Source organism: Microtus ochrogaster, chromosome 5, assembly GCF_000317375.1.
Source record: "Microtus ochrogaster isolate Prairie Vole_2 chromosome 5, MicOch1.0, whole genome shotgun sequence".
NCBI lineage: Eukaryota > Metazoa > Chordata > Mammalia > Rodentia > Cricetidae > Microtus > Microtus ochrogaster.
In genome coordinates this window covers 8,759,735-8,768,928 of record NC_022012.1, presented here as the reverse complement: position 1 = coordinate 8,768,928, position 9,194 = coordinate 8,759,735, and positions in this window count along the sequence as shown.

The following is a 9,194-nucleotide window of genomic DNA, read 5'->3' as shown; positions in this document are numbered from 1 at the left end:
CTTTGCTGGAGAGGTTGTGGAGAAAGGGGTACACTCATCCATTGCTGGTGGGAATGCAAACTTGTGCAACCACTCTGGAAAGCAGTGTGGTGGTTTCTCTGGAGTGCTCTTTCTAAAATGCCGACCGGACACAATCAGTTTGTTTAACAAAATTCCTTTACAAACCCTACTTTTTTCTTGTCCTACTATGAGAAAGTTCAAATTCCCTTCCTCACAGTAAGGTGCGTGCCAAGGCCCCTCCTTGTGCCTTTTGCTTAGTATCCTACAAACGCACTGAAAATCAGCAATAAGTAAGACTTCTTCATCTTCATGTTCTTCTTTTGTAGGTAAAATGTTCCTTTGTCCACGAGTCACAATGTCCCTCTTCTAGTTTAACATGATATTTCCCTTCTCCCAGCCTGGTCTGATCCCATGGTGGCCCTCAGGGTGCTCCTTTACACTGTTAACCTCGTACCTAGTAAAACCAAAACAGCAGAGAACTTGCCAGCACTTCCATCGGTTTGTCCATTATATGTACACCCCTGAGGGTAAAAGAAATGAGCCTATCCACCCTGTGCCCTTAGCATCTAATGCAGTACCATTATAACATTTTTTTTAATTTTTAAAGAAATAAGTTTAATAACAGCATATTCCTGCATATAGGTCATTGTACTTTGCTTTAAAAAAAATAGATTATTTTTATTTATGTGAATGTGGATGTGTGTGTATAGGATAGGTGTACATGAGTGCAGTGCCTAAAGAGGCCAGAAGAGGGCATAAGAGCCTCCTTATGTGGGTGCTGGGGGCGGGGACGACAGAACTTGAGTTTGGTATGTTCTTGGAACCGTGAAGCCTCTGCATGGCCCTCATCCTACTACCGCATGCCTCTGACCACCTTTGCTGGTTCCCTCTGTCCCCTTGGACAGTCCCTGCTTCTGCTATCATGTCACGTGTACTCTATCACTGTCACCAACCATCCGTCTCAGGAAAATGATTACACTCTAAGATACGCATGCACGAATGAGCTGCCCCTTGCTAATTTCTAAGAGAAGATCATATTTGGGAAGACCAACATAGAAGTACATTGTCAGCCTGTCAGTAATAAGAATACCAGGATATCTACTATTTACAATACTCTGGGCACCACGCCACTTTCCCTTTTTGGTTTCATTTTTATTGATGATATCCCTACAGCATTTACAGAGGTGTCAATACTACAGATGCCCCAAATTTTACATGAGTAAACAGAAGCCTAAAGAAGTCAACTAATTTGTCCAAAATCTACAGATAGAAAAATCAAGATTCAGAACTAGATCTCTGTCTCCATTTTACTCAGCTGTCAAACACATACGGTGAGTCGTATAAGACAGTCAAGACTTCAGAGACTCTCTAAGACAACCTAGCCCAAGCAATTTTTAACTTAGATAATTCAGTCATTGTATCTCTATATGGTGAGTATATGAAAACTATGGCATAATTTAAAAATCAATGGTTTTCTTTCCTTTTCTCCACAACAAAAACTGATGTATCTATGTGGCCAGAAGAGGAAGCAGGTATACCCTTAGCTGCTCTCAAGGCGTGTGGTGTGCAGACACAATACCACCAAGCAAGAACAGCTTTTCATTTTGTTTTTTGTTTTGGTTTGGTTTTTCGAAACAGGGTTTAACTGTAGCTTTGAAGCCTGTCCTGGAACTCGCTCTGTAGTCCAGCTGGCATAGAACTCACAGAGATCCACCTGCCTCTGCCTCCTGAGTGCTGGGCAAGAACAGTTTTTTCTTGAGATACTCTTTACTCTTTAAAAACAGGGTTTTCACCGCAGAACGTAATAAAAGTCTGACGCATGTAAGTGACGTAACAAATGTATGCATGCATCCCAGGTGGTGTGAGTTGGGGGTTTGAACTGAACCCTCAAGGCTCAGAGCCTTTGGTGCGGTTCTCACCATTGTGGCATCATTTCGGCCCATGTCGGCTACCTCACAAACAGGTTTTATTCAGGAAAATGTGAGGATTGCCTCTACAAAGCAAGAGCAAGTCAGAACATGGAAATGAATTGTCTCTGACTTTGTTCATCAGTGGGGTTCTTTCTGATGAGTTTGCTTGTGAGCCCCTCTGTGCATTCCTCCCCTTGAGGAAAACCTTCCCTCCTTTGGTCAACAGAGTTGCTCAGGACTTCAAGCCTGAGATGTAAAATGGGTGAGTCCAGCCTGATTCTAACGTGACAGATTGGATCTAGGGGAAGATATTCTGCTAAAACCGCTTGAGTGGGATTCTCGTATAGACTATAGCCACCTGTTAATGAGAGAGACTGTGTCCCAGTCCTAGATCTACCTCTTGTATTGAGTGACCTCCAGACAAATTCCTTGACCTCATGGAATTTCCTCATCCAGGAAATGAGGATGAGAGTAGAAGGCACTTTTTACTGCTCTGAAAACGATGAAGTGCATCGACAGACGTGAAACTTCTTGAAGAGCGCTGATGTGTTCTGTGCCTCTAACAGCTGGCCAGTTTCATGCTCCTATTGTGACTTACATGTGACCATCGATTTCAGGATTCCTTGGTTGTCTATACAGGTCAGCACCAGCCCTCTACAACTCCACAGAGTAAGATTTCTACACTTCCCCCATCTTTAGCAGCTGAATGTCACACAGAATGCATCTATTTCTGACCACTATGGAGGCTAATCAGCGGGACTGCAAATTCATGCCTCAGCAATCAGTGTCAAGCCAGTTGCCTAGGAACCCAGAGGCTTCCAGAAGGGCACTGATCCATCTCTGCAGTGCTACATGCTGCTCCCTACAGGAGGTATCAGAGTACCAGAACATTCCCCCACAGGAGAGCAAGACTACAAGGGATGACAGACAAGAGAGATTGTGGTTACTCCATACAGCACAAGTGCTAGGATTCTGCTGGATACTATTTGTGTAATAGATTAATGATCTTCTCTTGTATTTGACTGTCTTCTACTAAACCAGCATCTGTTTCCTCAGGGAGGATTTTTGCCATAACCCAAAAGCAAAGAATGAGCTGCGTTTCAGCTTTGCGTTTGCAAGAGAGGATCTTGAAGGAAACTGCAGCTACTAATGTGTTTGCTCACCTCGGAACTGAAAGCAGTTTATCAGAAGCTCTAGATAGAAGGAAACTTGGGTGTTTGTGACCTATGGGGTTTCGCTGTTCTTCTAAGGATGAAGAAGAAAGTGAAAAGAACTTCTGATTTGAGGCACAACTGCCAGACAAGGAGATCTAGAGATAAAGGATGGGAGAGAGGTTGGCTGTGGGTCTCTGAGTACGTTCTCGGCACAGAGGCCAGGTATGTATGGAGGCAGACAATTTCATCATGATCTATAAGGCAGTAAAAATCTCAGACATGTTGAAGGAAAACCCACAAGCAATAATTTTTTTTTTATGTTCTGCTTTCTCAGGCTGCCCAGCTAGCCTCGGATAGCAGGGCAACAAACTATGGAAGTAGTATTCACCAGGAGGAATCTGGTGCTGTGCACCAGCCTTTTCTTGGTTCTCCCATCACACAGAAGGGATCTGGACACTCCTGGATGGTTCAGAAAAGACATGAACACTGGATGATGAATTTACTCAATCCAAATATTAGCCAGACCCCAGATGGAGGAGTCTCTGGGAATTTGAAGCAACAGAAAGAGACAAACTGGAGTGAAGCCTGCTGACCAGGAGACAAAGGGCAAGCTCTTTGAGAGACTCCCCATGCAGTATATCCTGGAGGAATACAACTTTATTCCAAAAGCAGATAGATGTTCCCCAGCAGGTCTGATGTGAACACTTCACAAGAGCAATGTCAGGTGATGCAGGTGGAGCAGTTACGAGATGAGCACCCAAGTAGCCAGAGGACAGCATGCAAGCAATCTCCTCCTCAGCATCCCTCAGACACTTGTTATCCAGGCCTTTCCTTGAAGCCAGGTCCCCACTCTTTACGGCAAGAGTTAGGCTATTTGGAATGCCTGGTTATTTATCTAAGAGACAGTTATATTGAAGGTAAAATATGTGCTGTTTTCTAGCATTGGCAGAAATTCCATACTAAGACAAAACTGGTCGTATTGAAAAGAACATACATAGCTTGTATGTGCAATGGCAGATCAAATTTGAGTCCTCGCGGCCCAGAACTAAACATGTGGTGCTATCAGAGCATCAAAACTACAGTGTTTCTGCTGTGAGGGTAAAAGCTTTCCCAAAGAAATAATGTTTGATGAGAACTTTGAGGAGCAAACAGGAATTATCCAGTTAGGAGGAAGTTGAAGTATATTTCAGGAAAAAAAAATTAAAAAGCCTTGAGTCAAAAAAATTTGGGTAAAAGCAAGTAGAGCATTGTCTGGAAAAGCAAAGTTATTTTAGAGACATATAGAGGGTGGGGAAGGTGGCTCACTCAGGAAAACGTGAGGAGGCATGAGGACCTGTGTTCACACCCTACATCCATGTAAAAAGACAGGCATGGCTTAGAAAGTGGAAGCATGAGGATCCCTGGGGTTTGACCAGTTGGTCTCACCAAATCAAGTGAGCTTCAGGTTCAGGAAGAGACCCTGTCTTAAACTATGGTTGTGAGTGACTGAGGAAGACGCCCACAGTGACCTCTGTCCTCCACACATGCATAGACATGTGTGTGCACCCATGTGTGCATGCACACAGACACACACACACACATGAACACATGCATAGGTACACACCAAAAGAAAATCGAAAGGCATGTGTGCACACACACTCACACACACACACACACACACACATATGAACACATGCATAGGTACACACCAAAAGAAAATCAAAAGGAAGGAGTTTAAGGGCAATTGGTATGAGCAGGTAGATTGCCATCCACTGCCTGTAGCTGGGAAGTCATTGTCCTACAAAGCTACAAAGTCCTCTAAGTGGTTGGGGACCAAATAACCAGTCCTGTTCTTCAAGGTCTCTGAATCCTGTGGCAGGGATGCAACACTGTAATACTTCCCTCAGAAGCTGAATCGACTCACTAAGGCACCCACTGGCACTCTGGCCTAGGGATGGGAGGTACCCTCTTAATGCCACACAAACACTGATGTAAATTAACAGAGAGCTTTTAAATGTGGTCAGTCTGCATGGCCATGTGACTTTAAAAGAAACTGATCTTTAGGAACAGAAAGGAACTACTGAAGGGTCTTGGGGGGAGGGGTAGACATGACAAAGGGATTTATTCCAGCAGCAGCTGTAGGCAGGCTCCACAGGAGCCAAGAGTTTCCAGAAGTTACCGCCGTTGTCCAGGCATGAAGCAAAAAGGAAGATTCGATGGTCTCCATGGTAACAGAAAGAGAAAGATAAGGAAATTATTTTGAAGGCAGAAACAACAGGACTTGATTACTGATTGGCTATGAGTATGGGGAACAGGCGGCCGTGATAAATGACTCGGGTTTTGTGCTCAGGAAGCCATGGGAATAAAGCTGAAATAGGAACACTAATCAGAAATGCTGCTTTGAGAGGGAAAGGGAGAGCTTGGCTTAAGGCATGCTAGGTTTCACATAATGACAGAATATGTAAGTAGAAATAGTCTCTGTGCATCAGGAAGGGTAAGTTTAGGACATTTCCTCTTTTTGTTTCTCGTCCCCCTCACCCTGACCTCTTTAGCTTTAAATACATATGAGAACGCTTTTTGGAAGAAGGGGGTTTGGGTGATAATTCCATGGCTTTTTTATTTTTAATAAGCCATTGAAGAAGGCCCCAGTCAGTATCATAGGCTTTGTCTTCAAGTGAACACGAAGAATCACTCAGTATTTATTTGTGCTTGCCAGTTGAATAGGCATGATTCACACTAATAGAATCTGAACCTCTGAGAGGTAATGAAGGAAACAGAGGAGGCCGGTAATAACCGACTATGTGAGGTTAAAGGTCAGCTACACATGCTACATGGGGGAACCACGGGGAGGAAAGACATGGTACCAAATCAGAGCAATAGAGACCAGAGTGATGTGGGGAGTTTGAGACAAAATGAAAACTCGCAAGAATTCATTTTTGGACAGGGATAACTTGAGTCATTCTTTCCTTAGGAAAGAAAAGTAGATTGAGGATACTGCTCACGTAATAATAATTACTAATTGACTTTATTACTACCCAACCTTATTCTTACAGTCTTATCACCCTCGCGGATTCTGTAAACTGAGCAAGACCATGAGGCTGACCTTCAGCAGAACTGGACCTCCTCCACACATCTTCAGTTCCTAGAGCCAATCTTTCCAGTGAAGATGAGAAAGTCCATAAGGTTTCATGAGGAAATTCGGTTGCTTATTTAAAATAGCAGAGAGTAAAAACTCCCAAAAGAAGACTGCTGGAGGCAGTGTCTCCAGCAAGCTTCCTTCCCCATCTTGGACAAACAGTCCTGCTACAAGAGAGATCCACAGGTCTTTCCACCTTCCCATGTGAGTGCACATGCCTTCACAGGAATATGTCCATTGACGCAGCTGCTAAGTTTCTAGATTTCACAACGAGCTTGTTCAGCTCTTTCAACTGAACTGTGTGTTCGTGAGATGCAGTAACAGCTGGATGGGGCAGTACCATGTGTCTGTGGGATGCAGTGACAACCGGATAGGGCAGTAGCCGGCATCCATGGGATGCAGTGGCAGCTGGATGGGGCAGTAGCCGGCATCCATGGGATGCAGTGGCAGCTGGATGGGGCAGTAGTGGGCGTCCGTGGGAGAGGAAAGGGAATGGCGACTTGTCTCCCCCACTTCCCATTCTTCCAGCCTAGTGTAGCTTTCCCACTGTAGGTCAGAGTGCGGACAGAAATGATCAGGTTCAGGGCAGGTCACTTCACTTCCGCACCTGTCTACTGTGCTGTTTGGAGAGTTGGTCAAGCCCTGTCTGGATGCTGAGGAAATGAAAAGCTCCATCAAGGTTAACGGGCTTTATGACGCTCCTTGCAGAGCCTACTGGGATAGCGGACGAGTGAGGGCTCCATTCTCCTATGCTGGCACCTGCAGAGTCCCCAATGTCACCTGAGAACGAGCAGGTAAACTTCCTCTGTAAACTGCAGACATCGAATCTTTACATTAACTTTTACATAACATGTTTTCTTTCACTGCATTAGAGGGACTTTCCTACAGCAAGGATCTTTATCTCTGCAGCTCCGTGTATGAGAGTTCGGTTTCTTTTCTGCCTGGCGGTTTCCTCTGCGCCTTCGCCTTACCAGCATTCTATGACTCACAGCTTCATTTCTCATAAGTCGATGCTGAGTGCTGTCTCTGACTCTATTGGAAGTGATGGATTAAAAATATTCAAGTGAAAATAACTAATGCAGTTACACTTGAGCTATGTGGGGTGTCCCCGCATCCCCCCCTTTCTCTTTTGCTTCCTACTTGCCAACCTGCTGGTCACAAACAGAGTTGGCTAACTATTCTCTGTGACTCTCATTCTCCACAATACATCACCTCTTATCAGGAGGAGGAGGACAGTTCTGTGGTCTCCTCTCGGCCTCTCTCTCTCTCCTCTCTGATTTGCTCCTTGCACCCCACATGCTGCTACCCCCTCCCTTGCTGATTTCTCCTTCCGTGCTGCAGCCAGGGCAGCCAGGGCAGCCAGGTCTCGTTGCTGTTCCTCTCCCTCGGCCCCAGCTATTTTCTTCCACCAGTTTTATGTGCTCTGTTAACTTCCTGATTGCGAAGATGCCTGGTATTCCTCAAGGGCCATACTAATTCCAAGCCTGGCATGAGAGCAGAAACTGGAGGCAGTGAGACAGTGTGTGCTGCCGTTCAGATGGAAGAGCCTAATGGGTGTAGATGTCACAGGCTCCTGTAGGTTCTGTGTTGAAGACAGGTTCCCGAAAGAGCTTATGAATCTTAACCGTACGCCCAGCCTTTGGTATCAGAAACACCGTCCTCCACTGAGCTGTCCTAAAGGTGTTTACAAAGAAAGCACTCGCAGAAGAGAAACTACACCAATACCTGCAAGGGGCAGAGGGGCTTACTGCTCATCACAATGGACTAAGATCCCTAATGTCCAAGTTCCTCTCCTGTTATACAGTTTATGCTATGGCCAGCTGCCGCCCAGGCTTCTTCACATTTGCTTGGCTATTCGGACTCAGACACTCTCCCTCTCCCTCCCCCTGTCCTCATGTTATTCTCTTACTCTGCCTATTTCTAGTCCTTGGAGTAATATGCCCTTTGCTTTGGCCCCGGGAGTCCTGTGTGTTCTATGAAAAGCAGCTAAGAAACTAGCTGGTTAATGTATTCACATACAAGTAGGCAAAAAAAAGTGACTTTTTTTTCAGCTGTCAGTAAGAACATTAGGAAGATGAAAACTTAAAGGCTAGAATTTCTGCTCTATCAACATCTTGAACTAGTTAACTCCCCTCCCTCGCTGCCCCTCAATCCCACCTCCCTGTAGTCTAATGTACCTTCTTAGCCTCCGTAATGATGGGCTGTAATAGCCCGTCTATTCAGTCGAGTGGATTTCTAACCCCATTTCTAACACCAATCTGCTGGTGTGCCAGAACTGCGCCTGTTTTCATTAGTAGAGAAAGGGTGGAGTAGCCTGGGAGAGCTGGCTTTTCAATCGCTCCATCGGAAAATGCTCTGAGTCCCTTCTTGCACTCACCAAGGGCCGCAGAGTCCTCTGAGCTGAAGCATCTAACTGGCTTCACGGCAGTGAACAAAAGCTTCACCAGACCAAGAACCTCAGCCAGGGGAACATCGTAATAGGAGAAAAGATTTCTCTCCAGGCTGGCTCTCCTTCAAACAGAGAGCAATCTCAAGACAAAGTACTCTTCTGACTTTTCTAAACCTCTGACCTTCAGAGAGCTCAGAGATTGAAATGTGCAAATCAATCAAGCCAGCAGCATTTTAGTATAACCTATTTATAGTGATAATCAAATAAAACAGATATCTGTCATTTCAGGTTAACTTAATACATAATGGTAATTATGTATTGGATTTAAAAAGCTGTGAATCATGATGGGTCTTTAAGAGATGACAGGGGGCCCTTTCAGCACACACAGTTCACACACACACACACACACACACACACACACACACTACATATACCATATACACAGCCACACATAACACATGCATCTATACAGCACCACAAATACATATACACACATTACACATCACATACTTACATATCCACAGACACACATACACACTCCACACATCACATACATACATACCCACAGACACACATACACACTCCACACATCACATACATACATACCCACAGACACACATACACAC